This window comes from Amia ocellicauda, chromosome 14, assembly GCF_036373705.1.
Source record: "Amia ocellicauda isolate fAmiCal2 chromosome 14, fAmiCal2.hap1, whole genome shotgun sequence".
NCBI lineage: Eukaryota > Metazoa > Chordata > Actinopteri > Amiiformes > Amiidae > Amia > Amia ocellicauda.
Genome location: NC_089863.1, coordinates 5,500,420 through 5,520,062, shown reverse-complemented (window position 1 = coordinate 5,520,062; position 19,643 = coordinate 5,500,420). Strand labels below are relative to the sequence as shown.

The window sequence follows — 19,643 nt, the reverse complement described above, 5'->3', positions numbered from 1 at the left end:
TTCCCTGACCGGGAATCGAACCCGGGCCGCGGCGGTGAGAGCGCCGAATCCTAACCACTAGACCACCAGGGAAGCGGTGACTTCGCTCGTGAGATAGAAAGATCCAAAATATGGAACAGATTGTGTCATTATGAACTGATGTAAACTCCACAAGACTTCGATTATTTATTAACGTATTAATAAGGAAAGTGGCACGAGCAATGTTTTTTAAAGATCAAAAGTCACGATTATAGTTTTGTGTTGGATGGATAACGACATCCATACACGGTTCCACACTGACCTTGTCGTATAGGACTCCGAAGTTGCAGTATGCAACTCGAATAATGGATAATAAATCATTAAACACGTGTTTGATACTGTCACAGATGTTCCCAGATTCATTATTTGAAAGCGCTCGAGTGCTCTTCCTTCAGACCACTTTGACTGGTGCTGGTCAGCATTCTTCACGCAGCAGATGTGTATAAAATATTATTCATCACATTACTAATCTTTGCATCTTAAATAACACTCATCCCATTTGTAAGAAAGGCTTGATCACCCCCATCTGATTAAAGATCACATTTCGAACTACAGACCCATCAGCATTGTACCTGTTCTAAAAAATATTTGGAAAAACCCGGGCCGCGGCGGTGAGAGCACCGAATCCTAACCACTAGACCACCAGGGAAGCGGTGACTTCGCTCGTGAGATAGAAAGATCCAAAATATGGAACAGATTGTGTCATTATGAACTGATGTAAACTCCACAAGACTTCGATTATTTATTAACGTATTAATAAGGAAAGTGGCACGAGCAATGTTTTTTAAGATCAAAAGTCACGATTATAGTTTTGTGTTGGATGGATAACGACATGCATACACGGTTCCACACTGACCTTGTCGTATAGGACTCCGAAGTTGCAGTATGCAACTCGAATAATGGATAATAAATCATTAAACACGTGTTTGATACTGTCACAGATGTTCCCAGATTCATTATTTGAAAGCGCTCGAGTGCTCTTCCTTCAGACCACTTTGAGAAAAGGCTCCTCAGATGACTTCAGACCGAAGAGTGCGCTTAAAGTAAGTTCACTTCACGACTTATTCAAATGTTTAAATGTACTGAAAAGTAGAATATTTATGTTTCTCAAGTAGCAGGTTGTATGTATGACTGTGGTTGTTTTCAAAATATAAGTTTTAAAAGTTCAATGATAGGCTTTTTATTCGCTGTATCGCGGAATGGTGTAAAGTTCATTTCAAAGACAATATATTGCCAGTTGGTTCATTCATGATGTAATCTGTCAGAAGTGAAAAACAGAAGATTGTTCACATTTTCTTCGCTTTCAATAACGATGAGCCGGTTTAATTCTTAAGTATAGGTGTAGTCAGGCTTACTTATTGCAAGGGCTTACCAGGGCTCGAGTCCCGGGGCCCCAGCCAGCGAAGGGGCCCGTCCAGCGTTGGGATTATTTTTTACAAAGTATTCTGTATCTATGTGGTCACTGCTTGTGGGTTTGCTCTTGTGTGCGCGCAGCCTTGTGTCTGTGCTGCCTGCCAGCCTGCGATGCCTTGGGGGAGGGGCGGGGGCAGAGAGACGCAGATGTTTGATGTGGGCAGGTCGAATTCCTACTGGCCAGGGTTAAAGCAAATCTATAAAATCTATGATTGTGACTGGTGCACTGACTGCGGAAGCAGGTGGACGTACTATTGTCAAGTGAATCCAAAGTTCGAAAGTTAACAAACAAAAGTATTGTAGCAAGCGGGGGTCTTTTTCCTTTAGCAGACAACAAGTATAAAGCAACGTCAGGAAGGTTTATTGGCCTTAAAAAACACAATCTAAAAGGCCCCTATCGGCTGAGACCCACGCCCAAACAATTACACTTAACTCCCTATCTCACTCTATTCTGCTCTCTATCACACAGGCGCTCGCTCCCGCATAGCATTGGCACACACTCTCTGCTTCACGCCAACTCAGCTACCCAGTCACAATCCCTTCCTCTCAATTCCTGGCCAGTCGGCAGAAGTCTTCCACATCTCATCGGCACTGGCCCTGTAGAAACCCTAGTGGTGGTGTTGCACTGTCTTTGTGATGCACTGGTGCCACGTCAGCAGCTCCTCCTGCAGTGGCCTGAGGACCGCTACCTGCCAATGCTCTTCCCCCATGGCTGCCCCTAGGAACCTCCGCATCAGTACCCCTACTTGGGTAGCCAGACCAGGCCAGTGTGCCCACGGTGTCCTCCGCTGCTCATCTACCCAGTTATGGACCTAACTGTATGTATGTATATATATCAATATGACTTTGCCAATCGCCGAGTGAAGGAGAATGGAGCTTGGATACGGAAGGATGTCCCCATCCCTTGTGCCGTGAAGGACTACACTGCTGGAATTGGGGGCGTCGACCTGTCCGATGCTCTGCTTGGCTACTGCCATGTCCTGCAGAAGACCATGAAGTGGTACAAGACCCTCTTTTACCACTTTGTGGACACTGCTGTCGTCAACTCCTTCATCCTGCACCAGCACCTGACCAAGGTGAAAGGGCTGGCGCATCTCACACAGTTGGCCTTCAGGGAGCGGCTGGTTGAGGAGCTGGCTGACTTTGGAGCTTCAGAGATAGCAGCACCCTTCAGTGCTGGTCCTGCCAGTACTCCGGTAGTCAGCCCTCGCCGTCGCACCTCCTCCAAACCACGACCCTCCTCTGCCTCTAGTCAAAAAATTGATTTTGAGATCAAAAATAAAAAAATCGAATGCAACATTTATAGAATTGAAAACAAATAAATGTATCGAAAGCAAAAAAAAAAAAAAAAACTTTATCAAAACTGGCCTGCAGCCCCCGTCTTTGCTTGCGATGCTGCAATTTTGTTTTCGTCGCCCGTTTCTTTGCTTTTGATTTTTTTCTTTCGTTTACGAGTTTTGGCGCTGTTTTGTCGTGAGGGTGGGATTTACAGGGAGGCGTGGATCTCGGCTCTCCATTGGTCCAGTAGTTTTGAGTGACGGTTCTTCCTAACCCAATCAGTGAGCAGGTGGGCTGGTCTGGTGATCTCTGTGTGGGATGGTATCGACTGTCTCGGTTTCAACAGCAGCGCCGATTCAGCGTCTTGCATCTGCCAGTCGGCAGAAGTCTTCCACATCTCATCGGCACTGGCCCTGTAGAAACCCTAGTGGAGGTGTTGCACTGTCTTTGTGATCCACTGGTGCCACGTCAGCAGCTCCTCCTGCAGTGGCCTGAGGACCGCTACCTGCCATTGCTCCTCCCCCATGGCTGCCCCTAGGAACCTCCGCATCAGTACCCCTACTTGGGTAGCCAGACCAGGCCAGTGTGCTCACGGTGTCCTCCACTACTCATCTACCCAGTTATGGACCTAACTGTATGTATGAATTAATATCTATATGACTTTGCCAATCGCCGAGTGAAGGAGAATGGAGCTTGGATACGGAAGGATGTCCCCATCCCTTGTGCCGTGAAGGACTACACTGCTGGAATTGGGGGCGTCGACCTGTCCGATGCTCTGGTCGGCTACTGCCATGTCCTGCAGAAGACCATGAAGTGGTACAAGACCCTCTTTTACCACTTTGTGGACACTGCTGTCGTCAACTCCTTCATCCTGCACCAGCACCTGACCAAGGTGAAAGGGCTGGCGCATCTCACACAGTTGGCCTTCAGGGAGCGGCTGGTTGAGGAGCTGGCTGACTTTGGAGCTTCAGAGATAGCAGCACCCTTCAGTTCTGGTCCTGCCAGTACTCCGGTAGTCAGCCCTCGCCGTCGCACCTCCTCCAAACCACGACCCTCCTCTGCCTCTAGTCAAAAAATTTATTTTGAGATCAAAAATAAAAAAATCGAATGCAACATTTATAGAATTGAAAACAAATAAATGTATTGAAATCAAAAAAAAAAAAAACTTTATCAAGACTGGCCTGCAGCCCTCGTCTTTGCTTGTGATGCTGCATTTTTTGTTTTTGTCGCCAGTTTCTTTGCTTTCGATTTTTTTTCTTTCGTTTACGAGTTTTGGCGCTGTTTTGTCGTGAGGGTGGGATTTACAGGGAGGCGTGGATCTCGGCTCTCCATTGGTCCAGTAGTTTTGAGTGACGGTTCTTCCTAACCCAATCAGTGAGCAGGTGGGCTGGTCTGGTGATCTCTGTGTGGGATGGTATCGACTGTCTCGGTTTCAACAGCAGCGCCGATTCAGCGTCTTGCATCTGCCAGTCGGCAGAAGTCTTCCACATCTCATCGGCACTGGCCCTGTAGAAACCCTAGTGGAGGTGTTGCACTGTCTTTGTGATCCACTGGTGCCACGTCAGCAGCTCCTCCTGCAGTGGCCTGAGGACCGCTACCTGCCATTGCTCCTCCCCCATGGCTGCCCCTAGGAACCTCCGCATCAGTACCCCTACTTGGGTAGCCAGACCAGGCCAGTGTGCTCACGGTGTCCTCCACTACTCATCTACCCAGTTATGGACCTAACTGTATGTATGAATTAATATCTATATGACTTTGCCAATCGCCGAGTGAAGGAGAATGGAGCTTGGATACGGAAGGATGTCCCCATCCCTTGTGCCGTGAAGGACTACACTGCTGGAATTGGGGGCGTCGACCTGTCCGATGCTCTGGTCGGCTACTGCCATGTCCTGCAGAAGACCATGAAGTGGTACAAGACCCTCTTTTACCACTTTGTGGACACTGCTGTCGTCAACTCCTTCATCCTGCACCAGCAGCTGACCAAGGTGAAAGGGCTGGCGCATCTCACACAGTTGGCCTTCAGGGAGCGGCTGGTTGAGGAGCTGGCTGACTTTGGAGCTTCAGAGATAGCAGCACCCTTCAGTGCTGGTCCTGCCAGTACTCCGGTAGTCAGCCCTCGCCGTCGCACCTCCTCCAAACCACGACCCTCCTCTGCCTCTAGTCAAAAAATTGATTTTGAGATCAAAAATAAAAAAATCGAATGCAACATTTATAGAATTGAAAACAAATAAATGTATCGAAATCATAGCAGGACATGTACATAGCAGGACAGTCATCCTCCTCCACCCCAGGTATGCATGGTAAGCGCACCCCAACTTTATAGAGTCTCCATCGTTGACAATATTAAGCCGATTCAGGGCTCTACAGTGCAACTATTTCACTCACATATACACCTAAAATTAGATGCGTGCGCGAACGGGAAAAATAATTTACGAGCACAGTGTGTGAAGAGCTGTGAAGAAGAGCTGTCGATTCTTTTTTCTTTTTGTGTAAAACATAATATTTATTTTATTTATATATATTTATTTTCTTTGTTGTAAAAAACGTGTTGGACATTTTGCTGCTGATATATTATTTTACTGTTCTCATAGTTATACGTTATGTTGAAATCTGAAATTAAAGACTCACAGTTTTTGCAATAATAGCAATAACATTTCTGTTAAGAATGTATTGTCGTCTAGTCTTTCCACCAAATAATAGAAAAGTATCGATAGTGGTATCGATAAAGACTTGGATCGTTAAGCAGTCTCGAAAATAGTATCAATATCAATACAAATTAACGATCCCCATCCCTACCCACAACGCCAGGCTCAGAGGGGAGTGTCTTAACCACTGTGCTAGCTAACATACTAACTTGTAACGACCTGACTGCTTCCATTGCAACCGTCCTGTTGGTGCATGCCCAGTACCCGTTAGAGTAAGTCGTAATTATAAGATAGCAATTTGACCAGAAAATAAATTTAAAAATCGGGGCTTTTTTTTTTTTGTGTGGCGGAAATGGGCTTCCATATATTAGCCTTATATATATATATATATATATATATATATATATATACACTCACCTAAAGGATTATTAGGAACACCTGTTCAATTTCTCATTAATGCAATTATCTAACCAACCAAATCACATGGCAGTTGCTTCAATGCATTTAGGGGTGTGGTCCTGGTCAAGACAATCTCCTGAACTCCAAACTGAATGTCTGAATGGGAAAGAAAGGTGATTTAAGCAATTTTGAGCGTGGCATGGTTGTTGGTGCCAGACGGGCTGGTCTGAGTATTTCACAATCTGCTCAGTTACTGGGATTTTCACGCACAACCATTTCTAGGGTTTACAAAGAATGGTGTGAAAAGGGAAAAACATCCAGTATGCGGCAGTCCTGTGGGCGAAAATGCCTTGTTGATGCTAGAGGTCAGAGGAGAATGGGCCGACTGATTCAAGCTGATAGAAGAGCAACTTTGACTGAAATAACCACTCGTTACAACCGAGGTATGCAGCAAAGCATTTGTGAAGCCACAACACGTACAACCTTGAGGCGGATGGGCTACAACAGCAGAAGACCCCACCGGGTACCACTCATCTCCACTACAAATAGGAAAAAGAGGCTACAATTTGCACAAGCTCACCAAAATTGGACAGTTGAAGACTGGAAAAATGTTGCCTGGTGTGATGAGTCTCGATTTCTGTTGAGACATTCAGATAGTAGAGTCAGAATTTGGCGTAAACAGAATGAGAACATGGATCCATCATGCCTTGTTACCACTGTGCAGGCTGGTGGTGGTGGTGTAATGGTGTGGGGGATGTTTTCCTGGCACACTTTAGGCCCCTTAGTGCCAATTGGGCATCGTTTAAATGCCACGGCCTACCTGAGCATTGTTTCTGACCATGTCCATCCCTTTATGGCCACCATGTACCCATCCTCTGATGGCTACATCCAGCAGGATAATGCACCATGTCACAAAGGTTGAATCATTTCAAATTGGTTTCTTGAACATGACAATGGGTTCACTGTACTAAACTGGCACCCACAGTCACCAGATCTCAACCCAATAGAGCATCTTTGGGATGTGGTGGAACGGGAGCTTCGTGCCCTGGATGTGCATCCCACTAATCTCCATCAACTGCAAGATGCTATCCTATCAATATGGGCCAACATTTCTTAAGAATGCTTTCAGCACCTTGTTGAATCAATGTCAAGGCAGTTCTGAAGGCGAAAGGGGGTCAAACACAGTATTAGTATGGTGTTCCTAATAATCCTTTAGGTGAGTGTATATATATATAATGTATGTAATAAAGTATCAACAGATGTTGCCACACTAGTTCACAGAAATGGCTTCTCACATCGACGAGGACAAGTGGTTCTGGGCTCTGGCCGACTTTATGCATGAGTTAAAGGAAGAAGAGTACAGGAGGTTTCAGAATTACCTCACAAATATCCCACGGCGCGTAAAGGAGGCCACAGACAAGATGGATATGTTCCAGCTGATCCTCAGATACTACAGGCTGGAGGGCTCGGTGAGGGAGGTGCGGCGGATCATGGAGCTGATCCCCAGACAGAAGCACACCATGATCAGACTGCTGTGGACTTTAGTTTATTGCACTAGAGACGAGCGGTTTAAATGCAACCATGCGAAGGGCAAAGGATTGTCTTGTGCATTGCGCCTTGTTGTTTAATGTTCTGTTTTAATGATCTTACCAAGTGGGTTTTCACATCAATGGTGGAGCTACAAAACCATAAATAGAAGTGTTTTATAAAGTTAGGATTACAACACGATGTACAGTACTGAACAGTACATAACAGACCCACAACAATATAGAGAGCATAATGATCATAGGATACAAAAGTGATCTGCATTGCCATTAACCATGAAATGTCTATCAGCAACTTACTTTACCTTGAAACCCACAATAAACGGACCAGGCAGTTATCTTTCCCTATTAAAATGTGGCCATTCTGGGTATATTACACGGATACATATGATTATCTCCCTTGATATTCTGGGGCCCTAGGCAACCCCCTAATCCACCTGTACCATGGGCCGGCCCTGCAAGCAATAACCTTGACATACAAGAGCTTGTTCACACACCCAACAGAAAGAACTGTAGCAGAGTTAATGTACATTTTTATTTTAGATTTTAGAAAAATAAGTGATTAATGACATGGATGTGAAATCTACAAAACATGGTAACAATTCAGATTAGAATACAAAAATGACCCAATTATTAACACTAAGAGTTATCAGTCACATTCTAACAGCACTGTTAAAAACATCAGAACACAGTAAACTGGAAAATCTCAGTCAGCTAAGTCATCCAGGGTAAGGATTCTGCAAATATGAATAATAAAGTATCAACTAAAACAGTTTTTCACTGTAGTAGTGTATTTCATGTGTGGTACAGATGAGTGACATTCACTACTGGAGAATGGAGTCAGACACAGAATTGTGTGAATTTCCAGACAAACACTGATGTCTAACTGCTGTGCCTGACAAAGATCTGCTCTGATCAGCTGCTTTACACTCCTGTCACTCAGCAGACTGAATGATAATGAGAAACTGTGACTAACACTTGACCAAAAAAACAACTGTTTAACTTTTCATGGTTGAACTTTCTTACAGTCACAGGTGTGTCAAAGTCAGCAGCTGTCTTCTGGCCATTGCTAAAAATGCTGACAATCAGAGCTAAGGAAAATTACTGTGGTAGTGACTACTTTATGGTTTGTTTTGGACTGCCTTTTTGGGGTGTAAAATGAAGATGCAGTCGTCCATAAATTATACCCCCCACCATGTTATGACTGCTATAATACAGAGACACATAGAACACTCATACATAGAACTATTAACATAACTGCTTGCGTAATTATAATTTACAAATCCAAACCAGTATAGATTATCTCTATTATGAATACACTGCTGAGATTTAAGGTTGTTTGCCTAATTGAAACTCTTCCCACTCTTGGAGCTCCTGTGCGGTTTCTCCCATGTGAACCTGCTGGTGAGATTCAAAGTTTGCTGCCTGAGCGAAGTTCTTCCCACTGAGAGCAGCTGTGCAGTTTCTCCCCCGTGTGAATGCTCTGGTGAATTTTAAGGGTGTTTGAAAGTCTGAAGCTCTTCCCACACAGTGTGCAGCTGTGCGGTTTCTCCCCTGTGTGAATGCTCTGGTGAAGTTTAAGGTGTACTACCTGACTGAAGCTCTTTCCACACTGGGAGCAGCTGTATGGTTTCTCCCCTGTGTGAATGCGCTGGTGACGTTTAAGTTGTCCTGGATAACTGAAGCTCTTCCCACACTGGGTGCAGCTGTACGGTTTCTCTCCTGTGCAAATGCGCTGGTGAGTTGTCATTCTTGATGCACTAGTGAAGCCCTTCCCACACAGGCTGCAGCAGTGCACTCTTTTCCTTATGCATTGGTGTTTTTTAAAGCTTCCAAAGTTCCTATATGTTTTCCCACACTGGGGGCAGCGGTGGCAGCCCTGACGTTTCCTAGTTGTGTTTGAGGGGGGACAGTCAGAGCTGGAGGGTCCAGGACGCAGCTGTCTGCAGTGTGAAGATGTGCTCTCACCCCTCACTGCACTGTCACTGCCTCCACTGGGCCCCATCCTCAAGGCACCAGAGTCAGCGTCACACAGCGCATCTACCGGAAGCTGCGGCTCCAGTTTACAGAGGCCTCCTGTGATATTGTCTATTCTAAGATCACAGGGTTCCTCTTCCACAGCCGTATGCATTTCCCACTCCAGTTCACTGTCCTCTGTCTTAATGTGAACAGACGCAACACTGGGCTCACACTGTGTACTGGCAGAGTCTGGCTCAGCACCAGCTGCACTGGGTCCACACTCAGATCCCAGTGCCCCGAGTCCCTGTGTTAAACCCACAGTCTGTGGCTCCGCCATGTGGCCAGACTCCAGTCCACTGAGCTCCATTTCACCGTGTCTGCTCCTGTGCTGCTCAGACAGACTCTTGTTGTCTTCAGTAGCTGTGGGCTCTGTGTCCTGCCTCAGACTGGAGCCCCACTCCTGCTCACAGGGCTGCTGCTCAGTGGGAGCCCTTTTCCCAGAGTCAGGGAGAGCGCTGGCCTCTACAGCTCCTGGGGGAGGACAGGAGAGCAGATCAGAATAGGGGCATCCCGGCATTTAAGTCACCGACATTTGTGAACATTCAATTGCAAATTACATAAATAAAACCACAATAGAGCTCTTAATAAATCATATATAACAGATACAGTACATATTCACTTAATAAAACCCAATCACTTACGGTTTCATTTGATCAAATACTTCAATTAATGTCCTACGACATAAATAAAACCCCAATTAAGCTATTATGATGTTGTAGGAGTGACAGAAACATGGCTTACAGACAATGATGGGGATGAATACAAGTTGAAAGGATACACAGTTTAGGGGAGACGGGCATAATCAAAGAGGTGGTGGGGCAGCATTAGATGTCTGAAATGACATTGAGGCAGAAGAACTCAAATTAGATCCTGCTAATGAAACAAAATCTTTGTGGGTTCAACTTTTGAATAAAAGATCTGGAGGGTTAGTAGTAGGAGTGTGTTACAGGCCACCCAACTCAGATATTCAGAAAGATGCTGCATTGTACAGTGTAATCAGGACTGCATGTAGCAAGGATGTGGCTGTTATAATGGGGGATTTCAATTTCCCAAACATAGACTGGGAAAGCCCAGTTGGGACTACAGAAGCAGAAATAGAAATGGTTGAGATGGTAAATGACTGCTTTCTAACTCAATTTGTCAGGGAACCAACCAGAGAGAAAGCATGCATTGATTTTATATTTTCAAATGACCAAGATGACCGAATTCCGGTTTCTCAGACAATTTTCTAGTCCCGAAATACTGGGATTGAAAACGTGAAATACCCGGGATCATGGGACTGTGGCTAATGGAAAATATGACAGCACAGTAATTATTGTACTCCGTGCTGTAAGCTATTTATAAAAGAAAATGTGCAAGAATGAATACAGAGGCTTGTCATCTGTTCACAGTGCGAATCTGAAGTTTAACCACCTGCAGATTCCAGACTAAATTCAGCCGATCTGCAGAAGAAGGGCACTGCTGAGGTCTCGCGGACTCCAACTTTAAAGGGGCAGCTAAAGTTCATGAACTGCATGAGTGCCGCAGCAGCAGCATCATGTGATTAACTGCATCAACACAGAATTGTTCCTGTTTGAAAGCGTATGGGCACGGGGGCTGTACCTGCAAATAACATTAACTGTGGAAACTCTACCAAACCAGAGTGGAGTCCGAAATTGCATTTTAGCCGCATGTGTTCTGTACACAACATACGCAATGGTCTAAAAGAGACAATTGACTTTAGCTTTCTTCATTCTTTTATTCTTAATTACTCTGCTAAGAAACAGATAATGAACAAAACCTAAAAACCATAGGCCTATTGTATATAATGTTTAACTGCTCAGTGTATGTTTTAGTGTAGTAGTAGTAGTCTAGTGCTTGTGGCTGTTTTGTGCTCAAATGTGCATTTGTCTCAATTCATGCCTTAACTATGTTGTTTTCTCATTTGTTACATAAACAGCATGACTTATTCCAGTACATAATGGCTTTTATATACACTCACCTAAAGGATTATTAGGAACACCTGTTCAATTTCTCATTAATGCAATTATCTAACCAACCAATCACATGGCAGTTGCTTCAATGCATTTAGGGGTGTGGTCCTGGTCAAGACAATCTCCTGAACTCCAAACTGAATGTCTGAATGGGAAAGAAAGGTGATTTAAGCAATTTTGAGCGTGGCATGGTTGTTGGTGCCAGACGGGCTGGTCTGAGTATTTCACAATCTGCTCAGTTACTGGGATTTTCACGCACAACCATTTCTAGGGTTTACAAAGAATGGTGTGAAAAGGGAAAAACATCCAGTATGCGGCAGTCCTGTGGGCGAAAATGCCTTGTTGATGCTAGAGGTCAGAGGAGAATGGGCCGACTGATTCAAGCTGATAGAAGAGCAACTTTGACTGAAATAACCACTCGTTACCACCGAGGTATGCAGCAAAGCATTTGTGAAGCCACAACACGTACAACCTTGAGGCGGATGGGCTACAACAGCAGAAGACCCCACCGGGTACCACTCATCTCCACTACAAATAGGAAAAAGAGGCTACAATTTGCACAAGCTCACCAAAATTGGACAGTTGAAGACTGGAAAAATGTTGCCTGGTCTGATGAGTCTCGATTTCTGTTGAGACATTCAGATGGTAGAGTCAGAATTTGGCGTAAACAGAATGAGAACATGGATCCATCATGTCTTGTTACCACTGTGCAGGCTGGTGGTGGTGGTGTAATGGTGTGGGGGATGTTTTCTTGGCACATTTTAGGCCCCTTAGTGCCAATTGGGCATCGTTTAAATGCCACGGCCTACCTGAGCATTGTTTCTGACCATGTCCATCCCTTTATGACCACCATGTACCCATCCTCTGATGGCTACTTCCAGCAGGATAATGCACCATGTCACAAAGGTCCAATCATTTCAAATTGGTTTCTTGAACATGACAATGAGTTCACTGTACTAAACTGGCCCCCACAGTCACCAGATCTCAACCCAATAGAGCATCTTTGGGATGTGGTGGAACGGGAGCTTCGTGCCCTGGATGTGCATCCCACAAATCTCCATCAACTGCAAGATGCTATCCTATCAATATGGGCCAACATTTGTAAAGAATGCTTTCAGCACCTTGTTGAATCAATGCCACGTAGAATTAAGGCAGTTCTGAAGGCGAAAGGGGGTCAAACACAGTATTAGTATGGTGTTCCTAATAATCCTTTAGGTGAGTGTATAAGTGTAGTATATAGCCTACATTATAGTTTGTCTAATAATGTGTTCATTTAATCTCTGAGACTCTAGGCAATTTAGTACCACAACAATCTGTTTAACATTCAATGTGATCCATGACATGATACATTAATAAAAACGTTCATGTATTTAAGAAAACGATAGGCTATTAGGCTGTTTTCGTTGATTGTACTGGTTGCATTATAATTATTACTACATTTGAAAATGACCCAGCTAATACACAACATTTCTGTAACATACTGCGGGGCACAGGAATAGGGGACCCAGTTGCAGAGCATAGTAGAGGTGGTCAGACGTGGACGGTACCGGCAGAACAGGGCAAACAAGGCAAGGCAGAGACGTGACTGATAAGGAAGGGTGGTGGCAACATCTAGTGGGGGAAAGTGGGAGTGGTAGATGGTAGCCATGACAATTGCCACAACGTTGCCACAACGTAATAATGTGTGTGTTAGCTGGGAAGCTCTTTTTAATCCCAGGATTCCGGGATTTTAGAAACAACAATCCCGAAATCCCGGGATTGAAAAAAGCGCCCAGGATTGGATTCCCTAAAACTAATGCAAAGAGCTTTTTTCAATACTATAACAGCAAGAGGTCAATAAAGGTTAGACAGGATTAGACATCAAATTAGCATCTTAATGAAAACATATTCTTGGAGATAGTCAACATGGGTTTAGACGAGGCAGATCATGTCTTAATAATTTATTTGAATTTTTTGAACATGCAACTGCAGCTATAGATCATGTGAAAACATATGATATGATATACTTAGATTTTCAGAAAGCTTTTGATAAGGTTCCACTGATCCTCAAATTGGAAGCTAGTGGAGTTCTTCAGTGATCAGTACTAGGGCCTGTGCTTTGTCTAATCTATATTAATGATCTGGACTCTGGGATTGTTGGAAAACTTGTCAAATTTGCAGATGATACTAAAATAGGTGGTTCAGCAGATACAATCTCAGCAGCACAAGCTATTCAAAGGGACTTGGATAACATTCAGTTGTGGGCTGACACCTGGCAAATGAAATACAATGTGGACAAGTGCAAGGTATTACATGCAGGTAACAAAAATGTCCGCTATAATTACACTGGGAGGAATAGAACTAGATGAAGTAACGCATGAGAAAGACCTAGGAGTCTATGTGGACTCCTCACTTTCTCCATCCAAACAGTGTGGGGAAGCAATAAAAAAGGCAAACAGAGTTTTATGGTATATTGTCAAGAGTGTAGAATTTAAAGGGAAGTAATGTTCAGACTGTACAATGCATCTCAGTATGTAGTGTATGTACCATGGGGAGAATTACAGGGGTAGAAAGTAACGAATTACAACTACTTTTTTAGTATTTTTGAACGGAATACTTTTTAAAAGTAACCCTCCCGACCCTGCACATACAGTGATTTTACTTCCGTATACAGTGAGATTTCACATCCGTTTACAAAATCTCACTATGCAGAAGATAAATTTCACTGTAAACAGAAGTCGTCTCACTGTAAACGCATGTGAAATCTCATTGTATGCGGAAGTCAAATCTGACTGTATACATCTCAGTATGTAGTGTATGTGCGTCTCAGTATGTAGTGTATGTGCGTCTCAGTATGTAGTGTATGTGCGTCTCAGTATTTAGTGTATGTGTCTCAGTATGTAGTGTATGCATTTCAGTATGTAGTGTATGCGTCTCAGTATGTAGTATATGCGTACACATTTTGTAGACTGTCATGGGGGTAGGGGGGAAATGGTGGGTGACAGACAGACCAATAAATGAAGGAGCAATACTTTCAAATTTCAAGCATTCTGCCCACAACACTCCAATCAAACAACAGGCCAATCACATTGTGTGTCTGATGGTTATGGTTGGTCTGTCAAATAATTAAAGATTTGAAGTCAGTCATCCAGTCCAGCAGTAGCTAAAGTAAATTACTAGCTAGCTAGCCACCAGTATTAGTGATTAGGGCTGTACATTTTTTAATCCAAATACAAGATCGATCAAAACGAGCGTTTGATTTTGACCATCGAATTTAAAGACAGGGTCGCGAATTAGTTATTAATAATAATAAATTATAATAAGTAATAGATTATAATATATAATTATAATATAATATATAATTATAATATAATGTTGCTATCTCTGCGTATGTGCATTCATCCCACTTATCCGTTATGTGTTATTAAATTTTTGAATTAATAGGCTACCTATACTGCGTTTCAGCTGTAAACTCCTCAAAATGAATAGGTTATAAATATATATTTTTTTAGCAGATTTGCACCTGCTATAGCTCTCGTCTGTCTGTCCTCTCATCCAGGGGCGATTCTAGGATTTTGAAATGGGGGGGCCATAAGGGGCCAAGATTATTACAGAGGGGCCGACATGTGCTAGGGGGTCTGGGGGCATGGTCCCCTGTGCAGATTTTTTGCAAAATGGCATTTAAAATCTCAGTTTGTAAGCTAAGATTGAAGCAATTTACAAATTACAAGCTGGGCAATTAATTAAAATCCAGCAAAAATGTACCATCATATTTGCTACCATTTGCTACTGATGAAATTATTTTAAAATTGACATTACCACAATAGACAACAGTGATACTGTTTTGCCATTTACACGATAGACAATATAGACAACTTCTCCACTCGCCTCACCCCCAAAAGTGCTTCAATATGAACACATCCCTCAACCGTTTGTTCAGTGCAAGATGGAATAGTATTAGTGGACAAAATAGGGTTTCCTTAATATGCAAAAATAAAGAAGGAAAATAGCTGATTGGACAGAATGGGTACACAACAACCCAAAATCACTGGAATGCATCTTTAACACTGTACATTAAGAAGACCCTTTTAACCCATTAGCTAAAGTTACTGCTCCACTGATAATGAGTTGAGATAACCAGAGCTAGCCAAGGTTACCATATCTAAACTGTCAATAAAGAGGACACTCTAAAAGGTGGGGTGCTGGAGGTGTAAATACAGTGTTATGAAATATTTAAATGCAAAAAAATGCAATTTATTAATGTAACATTAAATCCCTGGTCCCTTATGTAACATTAAGTACAGTGCAACTCCCAACAATCCCAACAATAATGACAATTTATTTTCATATAAACATAATCACGCAGCATATTCCACATGAAAGAATCAAATCTGAACAATTAATTTCCCCCAAAAAACTTTTATCAATCACATTCCAAAGCCCTTTATCCTATGGTGACACATTTCTATCCTGATGGGAGGGGTCTCAGGATGTCAATGCCACCATCCACAGGGCACGAGGGTCACTGAATGGTTTGATGAGTATGAAAATTATGTGAATCACCTATGGGAGATTTTGGGCTGACGTGTTAGACAGCGCTCTCCCCCACCATCATTAAAACCACAAATGAGGGAATATCTTTTGGAAGAATGGTGTTCATCCCTCCAGTAGAGTCCAGAGACTCGTACAATCTGTGTCAAGAGCATTGAAGCTGTTCTGGGGCTCGTGGTGCCCAACACCTTACTGAGACACTGCATGTTGTTTTTCCTTTCATTAGTCACCCGTCTGTATATTTAGTGTTAGTGATTGCTTGGAGATCATGTGACAATGCTTTGATGAAAGTAACTAAGTAACTTGTACTTTTTAAATGAGCTACTTTTTACTTTTACTTGAGTAGTTTTTTATCAGTACTCTTACTTCTACTTGAGTACAATTTAATCAAAGTAACAGTACTTCTACTTGAGTAGGACTTCAGTACTCTTTCCACCTCTGGTCAATTATGTCCCTGACGGCTTTCGTTTTCATTGCTTCATCCTCTCACAGCGCTTTTAATATGAAACGAGCGTCTCTCGCCGCCTTCGGCTCATCTCCTCTCGGTGCTCCGCCAGCGTCTCTGCCAGCGCCTTCCGCGCCGCACACTGAGCGGCTCTCATCAGCTCGGCCAGAGCCGAGGACAGGCGCTGTGTGAAGCGCTGGGACAGAGACATGCTGCTGCAGCACAAGCGGACGCGGATGCGGATGAAGTTCTGGCAATCGTATTGTAATGTGTGACGGTGTGTTTGCTGTTGGTGCAGCCAGGCCGGAGTCTCTGGAAACGATCAGTGGGCTGAAGTCTCTCTCTGGGCTGTTGGCTGTGTCTGCTTGGAAAGTGATTTATGCAGCTCTTGTCCCACACGGTTGTGGTGGGCAAAAGAGAGGCACAGCTGTGGAAGTAAAGTTAGAAATTCCTCTCTGAATGTTTTACTTCATGTATACTTAAGAAAGATAAGGTCAAGCCACCAGTCAGACCAGAAGGTAGTTTGCCCCCTGTTTGTTATTTTCGATTAGCATCTTGGAGATAATGACAAACAGTATGATTTGAGTGTCTGCTCCCTAATCCTAATGATATATATATATTCTGCTTAGCTAGCTTTTAAGATGACATAGTAATGGCTTATTAATTATAATCAGATGTTTGTTTCTGTGTATAAAAAGCTCTGACTTTTAGCATGGAGTCAGAGCAACTTTGGAATCTCCTTGATTCACTGTTCCTCTCCACGCTGCGTGTCATAAAGGCATTGCAACGAACGCTCCCACCTGATTGAAGACCACACAGGCCTTGGGCTACTGTCAAAAGTAACATTTATCTTTCAGAACCTACAAATACAATATCCTTCCCTAAGGTCTACAACAATAAACTGGATTAAATTGCTCCGTTTGTGAGGATGATGATTATAATTGTGTTCAGATAACCCCCCACACACACACACACACACACACACACACACACACACACACACACACACACACACACACACACACACACACACACACACACACACACACACAGTTGTGCATGAAACTTTTTACAGTGATTCTACCTCAGCTGTTTACTTTGATGTCACTAGTTATTAATCTTTATCAGGCAGACACACACCTTTTCATCCTAATAGTAAGGCATATCGAAAACTAAAAATGATTTCAAACATTTTAATACAACTTCCATTCGGACCCACCACCCAGTGGTGCAAACAGAGCAAATCATTGTTGTCCAGCGCAGTCATAATTAACGTGGCCTTCAGCACCCTATTGTAGAGGCTTGTATTGAAACCTGTAGAATATTGTGTTTTGTTAACATATATTGAATAAAAAAGAAAAACAGTGTCATGACTTCCTGTAAGACACTTGGTTCTTTACCTTGGTCCTCTTCCCGGGCCTTTTACAAAATAAACCTCACTTAGGTCAGAAGAGAACCTAGTCACACTGTGGGTGTGTTATTGATTTATTTATTTGTATATAAAGGTTGCAACATTTCTCTGAGCAAAATACCTCCACATTCTCTTCAGGGATCTCCTCCTTCCTCTCCCCTTCTCCCTCTTTCCCTGTTCCGGTTCCCCGGTGCGATTGGGCTGCAGGGGAGGAGGACTTCCAGGACTTCACTTTTGTCCGTCTGCCTCTCGGTCACTGGGAATCCTTCTGTGTAGATGGGAGGGTCTTAATTGTGAGTTTGAGTGTCTGTGTCTGTGTCTGTGTCTGAGTGAGTGTGTGTGTGAATGAGTCTTACATCTGTCTGTGTTTGCGTGTGAGTCTTTCTGTGTGGATTTTGTGTGTTTGTGGGGCTGCCCGGTCACCTCCTGGTTGGAGAGAGAGGGAGTGGCAGGCCGGGTGTGTCAGTGCAGGTCTCTGACTGTCTCTGTGTATGCTGGTGCACAACAGCATCCCTGTCCCTCACTGTGAAAACCGACCAGTGGCTTAGCATCAAGCCTCTGCCTTATTACTCTCATTCTCATTCTCTTTCTCTGGGTCTGTGGGCAGGATCCAGTCACATGCTTCTAAGAAGTGTTACTTTGAGGTCAGGTCTGTGGCCTTTGGATTGTTCGTGGTTGTCTTCCTGGGGGGAGGTGTGGGATGCAGAAACCAGACAGCTTCCTTTGATGTACTGGGAAAGGTCCGATCCTATGGTCATCTTTAACAACTGTCAATCAATCATTAACAAAGACAGCTCCTGCCTGTCTGGGAAAAAAATTAAGTCCACAAACAGACTTTTAACAGCTGTGGGCTATCTCCACTGTGTGATCCTTTTATCATTGAGAGGAATTTCTAACAAATGTACCTTGTTGACCATTGCTTAGCCTGATAAATCTATTTTGCTCAGTCTGCATACTAATATTAATATAAAACATTATACAGATTATATAAAACATTATACTGGCTCTTCAAATCCAATCCAGCCTCAACTGTTCCTGGTTGACCAATCATTTTTTAAATCCAGGAAGTCCAATCAGGGAGTGGCCACTCCTCGCCCACCTTCAATATTGCGATATTGTATCTGCCCAAGAGATAACTGGTGGGGTGATTTGTGTGCACTATACTATTGGGTTCACAGCGTAATTCTCAGCATGGAATGGGCAGTGGCATGTCCAGGATTTCATACATAGGGTGGCAAAGGGGGGGCAAGAGCAAAACCAGTTGCTTGTGTATAGGATTAAATAATTTGAACACTTACTGGAAATATGATTAATGCTACAACTCAGTGTATGTATGAACTCAAATTTATCTGGAACAATGATATATAAATCTAAACAATATGATTCAGCTATATACCCTCTTATTTGAGATTGAGAGAATGTATAAAATTCATGAAAGGCACAAACTTTATTGAAAATAAATAATTCATTTGCACATTAAGTTGTATTGAAAAGGTTGAAATGTTATAGCCTGCTCTCAAATCAGATCAAACAAACATGTTGGACAGATAACAATAGTAGCAAGCTAGCTAACTAAAACCCACGATTAGGCTAAACCAACTAAAGAACAATTAGGTGTATGCTGATGAAGTTGTAGTGTTGTTTATCATAATATATTAATTTTGGAAATAGATTTTGTTTGGAGAAAAAACATTCAATATCCCAAATTGGTATCCAAACTGAAACACACAAACAAATATCTGAGTGGTTCTGGTAAGCCCCACAAAAAAATCAAATTCCACATTAAAATGCATGTCTTTGAAAAATGTTCTTAACGAATAATTGTGTTATATATTTTGTCTGTTCTGCACCACGATTGACAACATAAAATGATCCTAATTTACTGCAACAGTACAATGAAGAATTTAATAATGATAATAGAAAAACTGTTCTTAATGAAAATCGGAGAATTTGATTACCGTGACGTCC

General features: G+C 43.0%; 1 non-coding gene across 1 annotated transcript; it reads right to left on the bottom strand.

Moving 5' to 3' along the window:
* Positions 1 to 72, bottom strand: trnae-cuc (transfer RNA glutamic acid (anticodon CUC)). The gene has a single exon. It is a non-coding gene; the product is annotated as a tRNA-Glu (tRNA).
* Positions 73 to 19,643: the final 19,571 nt, after the last annotated feature.